This window comes from Psammomys obesus, unplaced genomic scaffold (genome assembly GCF_907164565.1).
Source record: "Psammomys obesus unplaced genomic scaffold, mPsaObe1.curated_primary_1811, whole genome shotgun sequence".
Taxonomy (NCBI): domain Eukaryota; kingdom Metazoa; phylum Chordata; class Mammalia; order Rodentia; family Muridae; genus Psammomys; species Psammomys obesus.
In genome coordinates, this window is record NW_026592510.1 from 23,641,983 (window position 1) to 23,642,442 (window position 460).

Here is a 460-nt window from a genome sequence, read left to right on the forward strand (position 1 = left end):
GCATATAAAGTACTGGTCATATATATATTATATATATATGAATGTTCAACTGGCATTTGTGAACTGGGTAAGGATTGTGACTAGGCACCATCTGGTCAGCTGTGGGTCCAGATAACCAAAAATGGAAGACACAAATCTCCCCTCTTTCTAGAGCTGATATCATTCTTCTCCTGCTCTTAAGCATCATAGCTCCTGGTGTGCCATCGTTTGGACTCTGCAATTCACACTAGTGAGCTCCTAGGTTCTCAGGCCCTCCCCTCATATTGAGAGGACTGGTTCTGGAGCCTTCACACTGGACTGAGACAAAAGAAGCCTACCTGATCTCCAACTTTTCATGGAGCTAATTCGCCTCCATAATAATATGAAACAATTCCCCTAAAAGTCCACTGTCTCTCCTTGTTCCATCTATCTATCTATCTATCTATCTATCTATCTATCTATCTATCTATCTATCTATCTA